General features: G+C 41.8%; 1 non-coding gene across 1 annotated transcript; it reads left to right on the plus strand.

The window, feature by feature from the left end:
* Positions 1-6678: 6678 nt before the first annotated feature.
* trnal-uaa lies at positions 6679-6761 on the plus strand. Its single transcript has one exon. It is a non-coding gene; the product is annotated as a tRNA-Leu (tRNA).
* Positions 6762-12051: the final 5290 nt, after the last annotated feature.

Genomic DNA, 12051 nt, shown 5'->3' on the forward strand with positions numbered 1-12051 from the left:
TAGAGGTCTATAAATTAATCCATGAGGGATAACGGTTGAAAATGTCAAAGGGTGCAAAAGATAGATAAATAATCCTGAATCTGCCCCTTTGTCCTCATCCGTACCAACGTTTGGTGTGTTTTTGTGGAAATCCGTTTCTGCGTAATCCTGCTGACAAACAAAACAACCAGCGGTGAAAACATAACCTCGTTGGCGGAGTTATTTAAGGCAACACATCCGTTTAAGGGCAGAAAGCACTTGCATGGTCCTAAGACAACATGTTGCACAATCACATCCCTGTTTGTCAACCTTAAAATGTCTTGACTGACATTTCACTTAAATCTTAAAGGGGTAGTTCACCCAAAAATAAAAATTCACTCACCGTCTGCCGATGGAGGGGGGTGGGTGAAGTGTTTGAGTCCACAAAACACTTTTGGAGTTTACAGCCAAATCCAGTACAATTGAAGGAACTGGTGACCAATTCTTCACCAAACACTTCACCCCCCCCCCTCCATCGGCATAGTGGTGAGTCATTTCTGGGTGAACTATCCCTTTAATTCAGCGACGGCGCCGATAACAAGAGCGGAAACCGGAATGTGGCGAATACATCCGCGGTCAGAGCAGCGTGAGGACGGGGATGAGCTGACCCCTCACTTGTTGTATTTCACCACAGCGGGTCAATGAACCGACAGCAGACTGCAGCTCCTCCTCATTGATTGACCTGTCAGAGCATGTCGATGCACACGCAGACAGAATGGGCCCCGCTGTTGCACACCGATGACACAAGCACAGATGAATGCACAAATCTCCCTCCTCAAACTACAAGGAAGCTGAGGCTAAACCGAAACCTGCCCCCCGCCAGCCTCACCGAGGGGTCAACAGGACGAATCAAAATGCATTAATTCAACTAACGGTCACATGGTTATCGGAACCGCCCCATGCTGGATTTTGACCCTGAGTTGATTTATACATGTGGGCGCTTTACAGCTGAGTTATTTTTACCAGCTTCACGAGCGACGTTTTACATGTCACCTGCATATTTACTATCTGGAAACCAGTGAGTGAAACGAGACCACTCACCTGTCCGTCAGTTAAATAGGGAGGAATCCTACAGCTAGTATTTCATTAGCTTACCTTAACTCAACCACTGAAAACAGCAAAGGGTAAATAAAATGTTTACAAACTAATTAGTAACGCATCCAGAATAAATTTGATTTAATGAGGAAATATTAATGTATGTATTCTGTAAGTTATCCATCCATCCAATGTCTGTACCACTAAGGTCCCGGCCACACATAAGCAAATATATTTTAGAGGCGAACCTTTGTCGCGCCGCTTCCTGTGGTGATTCAACTTTGACCAGCAGTATTCCCTTTGCATTCACGTATGTGGTCTTACCCTTTACAGGGCCGCGGGGGGGGGGCTGGAGCCCTTCCCAGCTGACATGGGGTGAGAGGCGGGGGACATCCTGGACAGGGCCCGTCACAGGGCGGAGATACAGAGACAAACAACCATTTATACTCACATTAGCTTCAATTCAGAGTCTCCAATTAAGCCACAATGCAAATATGAGGAAACTCCTCACAGAAAGGCCTTAAATCAGGATATGAACCAAGAACATTCTTGCTGTGAGGCGACAGTGCGAACCACTGCACCACCATGACGATTTGTCAAGTAAAAATGTCGATACTGAACATGTGCAGTAAGTGAAAAGGTTCACTGACATTTTTCACTGCAGAAACCATCCATTTCATTTGTATGTTTATGTTCAGATTCTCACAGAACTCCAAAGTTCACAGTGACATCCTGGATCGAACACACAAAAAGTAAAAACACACACATGACCTCACACTACTGATCCATCGTCATATAATACAGTGTGGGGGTAGTTATGAGTTTTCTCCCTTTGTGCACTTAACCAGAGCCTCTCATGATGTTAATGTCATTGACATCAGCAGTAAATGCATTTTGTAAAAGCGTATTACTTGTCTGCTAAATGAATGAGTCATTTTTGGAAAAACATGCAGCAAAAAGTTTTCTGAACTTATTGACTTTTTCTTGTTTAGCAAATTCCAGACTGTGTATTTTGTGAAAGCTAAAAAACAAACATATCCGTTCAAACTTCTCAACCTCATCCATCTTACATTCCTTGATGTTTATTTTCCTCCTGTTTATAAAGTGATTTTATCCCAGTGAACGACACGATCGTTACTGGTATTTGAAATCTTCCGATTGGTCAGAAACTATAAATGCTTTGATTAAGAGCCAAACATTCCATTAATCAAAACAGTACGAGTTATTCCGGTGTCCCACTGTAATCACCATGATTTATGAAACACAACACGTTCTGCTAACGACACCATTAATTAAACTACTTAATGCCTTAATGTCTCTGTCAACATACTTATCATCATAAAACACATGAGTGCTACTTATATAAACTCCATATATTTAAACTGTGGCTCTGAACCTCGTTGACTTGGGACCAAATGACGCCTACGAGTGAAATCTGTCACATCCAAGTGGATTCAATTAACTGAAGCTCGTCTTGGTTTGTGTCTCGGGAAAAAAGACAAAGTTAACGAAAAGTTAGTATTAGTTTGAGTTGCAGAAATGAATAAAGTATACACATATATATATATATATATATATATATATATGTAGCTATTAATAGCTCTGGAATCTATTAATCCTTTATTTTATGTTGCAATAATATCTGCAATAGATTCAGATTCTTTACATTAAAGTACTAATACCATAATGTACTCATACTAAATTAGAAGCCAATAGCCAGCAATCAAAATCTTACTTTGAGTAAAACTACTACAGTATTATCAAGTATCAAGAGTATCAATGGTAATCATACACTCTATGTGGATAAAAAACAATATGAGTGTGAGTATTTATATGCACCTTGTTTCTGGATTGTCATTCATACAGTAATGTTGCAGCTCAAATGAAGTTGAGTCACTTCATAGACCGTTGGTTTGTCTCAGATAGGATGAGAATTCATATTCGTATGAAGCTGCTCATGTTTCAGAGGAATATATTTAACTTGAAGGTTCTCGGTTGGAATCTCAATTCAGCCGGGATCTTTCTGTGTGTTTGTGTGTTCTCCTTGTGTCTGTGTGGGGTTTCTCTGGTTCTCCAGCTTCACCCCTCAGGCCAAACACAAAGCACAAAGGGTTAATTGGAGACTCTAAGTTGACCACAGGTGTGAATGGTTGTTTGTCTCTATATGTTGACCGTGTGATACACCAGCAGCCTGTCCAGGGTGAATGCACCGTCAGCTGGGATTGGCTCCAGTTGACCCCCGTGACCCTCAAAAGATAAGCGGCATATATAATTAATTGATGAATATTCATCCCACCACTTCACATGTGTGTTTTAAATACTGCATATTTATTACTGTGCACTAAAGTCTCCAGACAAAGAATAATAATCATTTAAATTTCTTACTCTACTCTACAAGATATAACACTGTAAGAGAACAGTTTCATTCTGATTCAGCAAAGCTCATCATCCAAATAGGAACTTCTGGAATTGGCTGAACAGGAATAGAACTGAATGCATCTGACTGATGTTTCACTTTTGCTGAAATAATCAATTAATGAAATTCTTTATTTTCTAGTTTAGATAAAAAAAACATTTTCAGCTCTTTGCAGAAGGCGATGTTTCAACAACTTGCAGAAGTTATCAAAACGATCACAGATCTGCATCTGTTGTGTATATTGTTGCTCTAACGTTAGCATATAGCCAGGTGTGTGTATATATAAGTTATATATACGTTCCCTCAGGGAGCTCTGTAGACACAGTCCGACCAGTCATCCATCTACCCATACTATTCCCTCATATTCTCCATCAGTGACTTTCATTTCCTCTATTATAGCCCGAGGACGTGAAGGACAGAGGAGGATGCAGGAAAGAGGGAATGGCCCAAGTCTGACTGGATAGCTATCTAATGGCCGCTTTAGTGGACGGCCGGGCCGCCTCTGGACTCAGACATGGCGCACAGAGAGTGTAATGGAGATAGTGAGGGCGGTCTGCGTTCAGAGTCATCTCCAAGTAACGCATTTTCCTCCGAATGGTTCAAAATGTGCTGCTCGGTGTCATAAACAAATAGCTACGCCGCATTGGCTTTAGTGTCCTACATCAATTGTGATTTATCCGCAGCCATAGTGGACGATTGTATGTAGATTGCCTGATGCCCCGGCGGTGAACTCCTCATTTAATCCTTTCGCAGAGAGTAACTGCACCGTAGGGGAGGAGCGGCCTCTCGGGAGAAATGAGTTCAAACAGTCAAGAGAACCACGGAGCCATGCGGGGGAAACAATCCTGAAACTCTGCTCCGGCTCTGCCACGGGTCACCACATCAACTAAAGATGTCTGACTCACGCGGAGCCTTCCTGAAGAAGCCGCCAGTCGAGATGGGCAGGGGCAGGTAGCACGCGCGCTATGATATGATGGGAGTCGTTTCGAAGAGTCATAAAGGCGACTAAAAGCTGGAATTGGAAGTGGTAATGTTTCCTTCCCCGGGTCAGTGAGGCTGCACCCCAGAGAGAACGGCTGACCGTGTTATGGCTGGCGAGGGAAACGGGGATAAAGGAGTGAAGCTCTGGGCCCATAGTATCGCCTGAAATCAGATTTAGAATCCATTCTCACATCTAAATCGTATTACGCTCCACAGCCATTCACAGAGAAGCGATCCATCACTCACAGACACAGCCGCTGTCACCATGATCCCACCGTCTGTCACCGCTTACCTACAAGATATCGCCCTGATGGAGCCACTGTATCGGCTGCCGCTCCGAGATCCTCTCTGAACAGAACCCTACATCGCTCGCATCAACACGTTCAACTGTATTAATAATGAACAAACAATCCACAAGCAGACGATTTATTTCCCATTAAAGCGACATGTTTGATTTATGAGATCTTAGTGCAACAATAAAAACGCTTTGCCTTCACCGCTAAAATCTGAAATATTAATCTGAAGATACAGAGCAGGGATTTGGAAAAGTACAATAGACAGACTGAGAAGACCCCAGACGCTTAAGAATAAAAAAAATCATTTTTATTGTTTTGCAGGGTGTGAAATGTCTTGAATTCAAATCCCCTTTGTAGTCTCTCCTGCTCGGTTCCGAATCTTCCAATTTTTTAATTTCCACGCAAGATGAGGCCTCAGGAGTTTACCGCCTCCCTCGTGGGGGACTTAACAAATTTGCGTCTCTTTCTTCCTTTGGCTTGTTTTATGTTACAACTGAGCTCTTTAAAGTACATTTCATGACGGTGCGTGATCACTGCAGCTGCTAAAAGTTTTGGAGTTTTGGTCCAGAGCGATTTGTCGTCCAGCTCCTCTGCACGGACAAAGCCGTCTGAAGAGAAGCGAGCATTTCGCCTTCACCCCGTTTCCTCCGACTGCAGAAGATGCACAGATCAGACGCACGTTCCTCCATGTTGACGACTGCTCCGGCAGTAAAAGGTCAGCTGTCGAGAGGTGCACTGTGCGACCACATAATCAAGGAGGTGGATGATTTGAGGCGGCTCCAAGGAAGACTATTGGAATAACGTGCACATAGTTCAAAAGGATGGAGCTGCTGCTGTGCATTTATTTTCCATACGCCTTAGTTTATTGCCCCGAGTGTCCCGAGTTGAGAGGAAACAGGAACGATGCAAACAATAACTCCAGCCATGAGTGAAAATGTAAAATATACGCATACGGCTATAATGCTGATTTTTAAATTACAAATGAATTACTGCTGTGCTGTTGCTCTGCTCCTGGGAGAAGCTGATTTGGGAAATTAAATTTTCAATCTCTTTAAAAACCACAGAAAACATGAGATTCAGGTGTTTTGAGTTTGGTGCATACGAATTTGACTCCAGGGTAATTCTGGGTAATTAGTCAAATACAATGGAAGTTCCATCCAGATTAAATGCAGAACGAATGGATGATGGACGTGAACTCCACTTTCACAAAGTCATTAGTGGATGATAAACATCTGTTTTCGTTTATTATTATTATTTCATTTTTCAGATAAGATTTTTATTAGAGTGTGTGTGTGTGTGTGTGTGTGTGTGTGTGTGTGTGTGTGTGTGTGTGTGTGTGTTTTGTATATTAATGAAATCCATTTATTATTCATCATCATTATCTTTTTTTTGTTCACAAAATTTTCAGTTGTCAAGGCTAACTTTAGAAGAGGTGTTCAGAACCCAGCAATATTTTTTCCACATTTATAACATTACATGTGCGAGTGCAAAATAATTTCAACATCATATCCCAAGCCTGTAAATAAAGACGGAGAACGCGTGTCCACTAGCGCTCCACCAATCGTGACTCCGTCTCAGCTGTCAATCATGATGTTTCACCCTGTTCTTATTGCATCAAATAACTAATCAATCATCAGTGTGATGAGAACCATACCTGACTATACCATGTCCCATCCACTCACATGGATGAGGTGGGGGTTTCTGACCTATACCACAGCCAGCCACCAGGTGGGTGAGCTGCTTTGGCTTCACTTTTAGAGAGCAGTCATGTCGTCCGACTTTATATACAGTCTGTGATATTGTCACTTTTTTGATGAAAGCAAACATATTTATATCTATAATAACATCATATATCGCATATCGACCACACATGAAACAACATGAACATTAAGTTTGTCGTGAGTTTTGCTACCTGAAGACACTGTCCTTCGTACCAGGATGGCCGAGAGGTTAAGGCGTTGGACTTAAGATCCAATGGGCAAATGCCCTCGTGAGTTCGATCCCCACTCCTGGTATTCTGCTTTATTCTTAATGTGCTTGCTCCAGTTATATATGATATAAACAATGTCTCAGACTATACCTTGAATAAAATAAAACTAAAAAACTTAAATGGCACTTACTGATAGCACTTTGTAGTTTGGCTTTCTTAAAGACAACTGTACTTTCTTGATTCTTGTTCTGGGTTTGTACCTCATGGTTGAATGCACTTATTGTAAGTCGAGTTTATAGAAACCTTTTCATTGAACTGCTTCCTGAGTCTGCCTGACACTGATGAAAGCTGTGAGATTGAACCAAGATGTTAGTGTTGCGTCCGTAAAGGCTAAATCCTCTGAGTGATAACGACACTTTCACATGACACGTCATCTTTGATCCTCTGATAACATAAAAGGATTCATTTCTGCAGCTTTGAGTTTTCTTTTAACGAGACGATGGCACCATATGAGGTAATTTTATCAGAACTTCAAGTAAACTATCGCCTCAGCAGGAGGCTGGAGAGAGTTGTTTCCTTTTATTTAATTCTTTCAGATAACGAATGGAGATTTGCTCTCAGACAGGGTACTTGTGTTTAAGATCCCTCAGCAGTTCAATGAACCTGAACACTCATGTCTGTAAGTATTCGGTTTTACAGCCACTTAACTTCAACACAATGAATGCCAAAACTTATAAATGGTCATTACTGGCCGAGTCTTCTCGAGCTCGCTCAGAGGCTGATGTCACAGCGAGCGTTCTCGAGGTCGAGCCGCTGATGAGCCCTCGCCAAGCGTCTGAGAGGTCAGACCACGAGGGTCATGTGCTTCTGCCTCATGATTACACACTGTATTCCTAATTTTAGAAGTGAACCAGCAGTGGGCGCTCACTTATGGCAACATTAGAGACCTTCTCTCACTCAAGACAAAGTGGTTTCTCAAAGCCGAGGCAGCCAACTTGGACGGGCTACAACCAGCAGAGCGTGGCGATAATTGATGGACACTTGGCGTGCTCCGTGAGCCTGGCGATTTGTAGAATCCATAAAATGAGACGTCGAGGTAATTATCTTTGTCATGATATACTGGAAGCAGGAATCAGAGAGCTAATCGGACTGGCTGTCAGCTGTAGCACGCAGATGCTATCGGACCTCTTGTCCGCGGTGATAAAAATGAATGCGGGTCACTTTAACAGGTAACAGCTGCTCACGGCTAATTTGTTCAATTATGCGCCGAGGATGCAGGCGCAGGTTGTTTCTCAGTCCGGAGGGAGCGCCGCTCGTTCCCTCTCCCTTTGCTTCCCTGAATGAGCTGAGTAATGGAAATCCATATCCAACACATGGAGCATGTTGGAAAATACCAGCGTGAACACATGGGTCTGTGACGTTTCTTGTATTTCACATCAGTCGATATCGATCATGTTCGTGGTAAAAGTCACATTATTTGTTAAACTCGGAGCCCGTTGGCTATCGCGTGACAACGAATAAGCCAATAGCGGGAACTGACAATACTTTAGGGCCTCTGGTGAAGACAGTAGATATCCAAGACTCTTCCTTTTGTGGAGAGATGCAAGAATGGAGTTGGAGTTGAGACACGACACGACCGTGTTTTTCACAAATAGGGATTTGAACAGTGATGTTTTAGGTCAGGACGACAACTTCTTTCCCTCAAATGACTGCAGATAAATGGAGCGACGCTTGAAAGCTAGTTCAGGCTAGTTCTCTGTGCTGCTGTGATCACGTGACATGCCTCACTCTCCACAGCCCTCTATGATACACACCCTCCCATCAATCTGGTTAATCTGCAAAGACTTCCCATCTCTCCCTTTGCTTGTCAATGTCTCTGCTGCCCTGCGTCAGTATCGCTGTCTGTCGATTCAGCCCAGCATCCACCTGTGGTATAGTTGATCATCACCCCCCCCAATATTAGTGTTATCATACTTGGGGAAAGTGATGAAGTCAGAGCCTGGACACCCAACTCTAACTTTGTGCTGCTGCTGCAATAAATATTTCAAACGTAGGTTTTCAGACTGAAATTAAAAAAGCTGAAAAACCGATGCATTTCAGTCGGTGTGTTTGCTCTCCACATGGATCAAAGCCTGCTCAGACGGGATTGGTCAAACTGGAAAAGGAAATCTACAGATTCTGTTTATTCACACGCAGAATCTGTTCAGAGATTATGTGGATTTAAACTCTTCTTTATGAGCAGATAAAGACAAATACCAGATAAACAGCAAAACATTTGACTCACCCGATGTGAATCAATATGTTTAATATCTCCTCACTGTGTTTACACACGGCAAAATCATCATATCGATAAGTATTGAACCTTCTCACATTGATATTGATGAAGGTTATAAACCTTTATGTAACCAGGCTTCACGTGTCCAAACAGTGACGTGTTCATGAAACCGGTGAGAGGAGAAAAATGTCTTCCAATGCACGAGAGAAATGCATCATGGGATGATGGCGATCGCTCAGAGTTGTACAGAGCTTGTTTGGCCCCAGATTGATTTAATGCCACGAAGTTTCCTCTGCAGCACGATTCTCTCTGACCTTTCAGAGGGAAAAATCAGATTCTGTAACCGGGCTCCTGCTCGGCTGCCACGTCAGTGCAGTCGTGAGTCTGGCAGTTATGAGTCAATGAAACCAGTCAGTCAGTCACCAGTTGAATAAACCCATCTAAATCCAACCTGAGGGAACATAACCTAAAAAACCCAAACTGTTATTTTTTTATATAATTAAATTATGAGGTAAATCATTGCGGCTGTTAGCAGCATTTTTTTTAATTACTTCTATTTTTACTACTTGAAGATGCACAGTGAACGACAATTTGTTGAAATGTGTTGCAGATCATTTAAAGCACTTGTTGATACACCAGTAGTTGTGTTGTTAATTTCCCCTGTTTTTCGCCTCTCCTTCTGTTTTCTGAGATCAGTTTGAGATTGTTGTTCTCTCTCTCACAAACACACACACACACACAACACCGCACGCACGCACGCACCAGCGCACACACACACGCGGACGCACACACACGCTGCCAGTTGAAAAGCAGCAACCTACAGGCTTGAATATTTCTCGCTCTAAACCAAACCTGACAGCTACAGAAAGACTTGTTTCCCAAATTATCTTCCAGGGAAATCAAACTGGTGTTTCAGTTTCAGTGATAAACAATAAATCTCCACATCTATCTGCTCATTGTAAATGCGTCCACGTCCAAATTCAGATTTAATTGACTGTTTTTCATTTTGTATCTTTATGCCATAATATTTTACTGCTGTAATAAAGAGTTGTTGGTCGGTCTTTATGATATATTCTGCTAAATTTGATATCCTGTCAGTGGGAAAAACTCATTTATTAGCTTGTAAAGGCCATAAATGAAATATACATTTACATTTTTTAACAAAGCATCTTTGTATTTATAGCCAATGTCAGGATGTCGACAACATCCTGACAACAGTTCCTTCATTTTACCATCCTCTACTTTTCTGACAGAATTTCTTTGAATGTGGGTTCAATTCCAAAAATGGAGGAAAAATAAGAAATGAGAAAGAATAAAACAAGTTGTGTTCACATTATATTTGTCTGCCATTAACTCCAGTCATAATGTTTCATATGTATTTATATATATATTTACAGTATTTTAAAATGATAAAGAGGATCATTTTGAATTGGGAGCACTGTGGGATTCCACTACAACACAATCTAACATTCTAGTAAAATATCTTAGGAAAACGTTCGATCCTCTCACCTCAGGGTTTCATCTTCAGTCTCTGAATTTCCATTTTTGGTTCAACACTGTGTCGACAGCAGCTTTAAACTTGATGTTTTATTTACAGGACGTAAAAAAGCTCTTCGTCTCTTGCAGCTGGAGCTTCATCCTCATCCTCTCCACCGTTCCCCCCTCAGTGATGGGAGCAGATGTCGGAACACAGAGCGGCTCACGGTTGCGAGGCCAAAACCTCCAGTGAGCCTCCGGATATCATCTGACAGAGAAATGTCAGAAACAAAAACAAGCTCTGGCTTCGCACCTGTAGGAAGTTTGAACTCGCGCTGACTTCCTGCTAAACAGGTGAGCAGGGCTTGTTTTTTGTTTATCTGTTTCTCTCTGTTGGGGGAATCTCATCCATCTGCTCTGATCGGTGCGATACAGTTGACATCCAGCAGCAGCAAATCACACTTATTACAGGACTTTGATTCTGTGAATTAATTTATATTCTGTAAACACACATTTGAGAGCACATGGAGGGAAGTGATGACGCTAATATACAGTAAAATAACTGGTGTTTGTGGATTGTATTAAATTTTTGCAGGATCAACACGAGTCATTAGACATGAGAGATTGTTTTTCAGCCCCAAAGACCTGATGTCTGTTTGTCCTTCACTTTATTCATGATCCCCAGAGGATGTCCATGCACTGTCCAGATGTAAAATGCTGCAACATCTGCTGAAAGGATCAAATTCAGCCTCAAGTCCCAGTCAGAGTAAATGTAACTGTGATCCCTTGACTTTGTGTTTTGACTTTGTTCAGTTCTTTGGTTTTTAACACCTGTAAAAGTTTTGAGAGGGATTTGCCGTAATTCTAACATTGATATTATAACACAACTGAGAATATACAGGGAAATGTGGGTGAATAAATCAGGTAAAATGACTTCATGGTACTTGGGGCAGGTGTAATTCACCTGGTTGTGTGGGCACCTCACATACGGAGGCTCCTGCAGCAGCCGCAGGTTCGATTCTGCAATATCTTGGGGGAATAAAAACCTTACTGGTACTTAAATGTAGAATAATTATGGAATATGGAAGTAAACAAGACTCAAGACAACCGGGGAGTTAAAGTTTTTGAACTTTAGACAAAAGGAGAAAAAACAATTACATGCCAAGTGTTTTTGCAAATAATAAACTCAAACCTGAAGTTTGGTATAAATAGTGTAAAAAAAACATCCTGTTTCTCATTGTGTAATTTAACGGTAAAAGGTGAGAGCAGCCGTGCATGTTATTACAGTTCATAGACCCGTTTTTCACTGTGTCATGTAAAATACACCTCAGAGTTTCTTTTATTAACAAACTTTAATTTGGTGCAATTACATTAAAAAATACATATTAACTCTCGACAGGGAATCTGCACCTGTACTCCGGGGATTTATTTTCATGTCTTTCGACTTCACTGTATGATCCAGAAAAGGCACAAGCTGAGAGATCGTTTTGCAGACGTGGAAACGAAGCAGCAGCAGCAGCAGAACACAACTATCGCATGTGAGGAAGAGAACATGAGCTGATGTAGTCGTGTCACATACAGAGGCTGGTGGATCAAACACAGATACTCTTTAATGTTTAATGGG

Source organism: Hippoglossus stenolepis, chromosome 6 (genome assembly GCF_022539355.2).
Source record: "Hippoglossus stenolepis isolate QCI-W04-F060 chromosome 6, HSTE1.2, whole genome shotgun sequence".
NCBI lineage: Eukaryota > Metazoa > Chordata > Actinopteri > Pleuronectiformes > Pleuronectidae > Hippoglossus > Hippoglossus stenolepis.